This window comes from Anoplophora glabripennis, unplaced genomic scaffold (assembly GCF_000390285.2).
Source record: "Anoplophora glabripennis isolate ALB-LARVAE unplaced genomic scaffold, Agla_2.0 scaffold2112, whole genome shotgun sequence".
NCBI lineage: Eukaryota > Metazoa > Arthropoda > Insecta > Coleoptera > Cerambycidae > Anoplophora > Anoplophora glabripennis.
In genome coordinates this window covers 14776-15498 of record NW_019418185.1, presented here as the reverse complement: position 1 = coordinate 15498, position 723 = coordinate 14776, and positions in this window count along the sequence as shown.

The window sequence follows — 723 nt, the reverse complement described above, 5'->3', positions numbered from 1 at the left end:
AATTTCTATCAATACTTTTATTTCATCTCAATAAATACAGGGTGTCCCAGTGTCGGCGTACAAAAATTTACCAGGGGGTAGACTAGACCAAAATAATAATACAAATCGCTGCCAACGAAGTCAAACGCAATCCAAATATGTTGTTTCAAACTCGAAGATCTCAGAAAACGTTGTGTAAAGTGTGTAAATGTCAACGGTGGATTCTTCGAACACTGACTTTAAATCATTATTACAAATTTCATTTGTTTTATGGTTAACTGTTGTTAAAACAAGAAGAAACAACTTGGTTTGTTTCGCTTTTAATTTCTCGTATTATCAAAACATAGTGTTCGTTAAATCGATTTTTCTCGAAAACTGATCGAGATACCGAAATGAAACAAGAATACATAATTAATGGAAAAATGATTGCTCTTTCAGGTTTTGAATCAAGTTTCATGATAGACATACAGGGTAAAAACTTATTAACTAAATTTTCGGTGAAATTGGTTGTAAGTGGCACCATCTATAAGCAATGCTGAATTTAAAACACGCATCTTATTCGTCGCCTAAAAAAATATAGTTTCACAAATTTTCAAGTTCCTAACCTACATATTTTCAGAATAATCGCAAAAAAACGATTTAAAATTTTAACTTTCAACACCCTGTATTTCCGAAACTATCAACTTTCGGATAAGGCATGTTTGCGCCAATGGTCACCATTTCACGTGTAGTATCTTCAGCTTT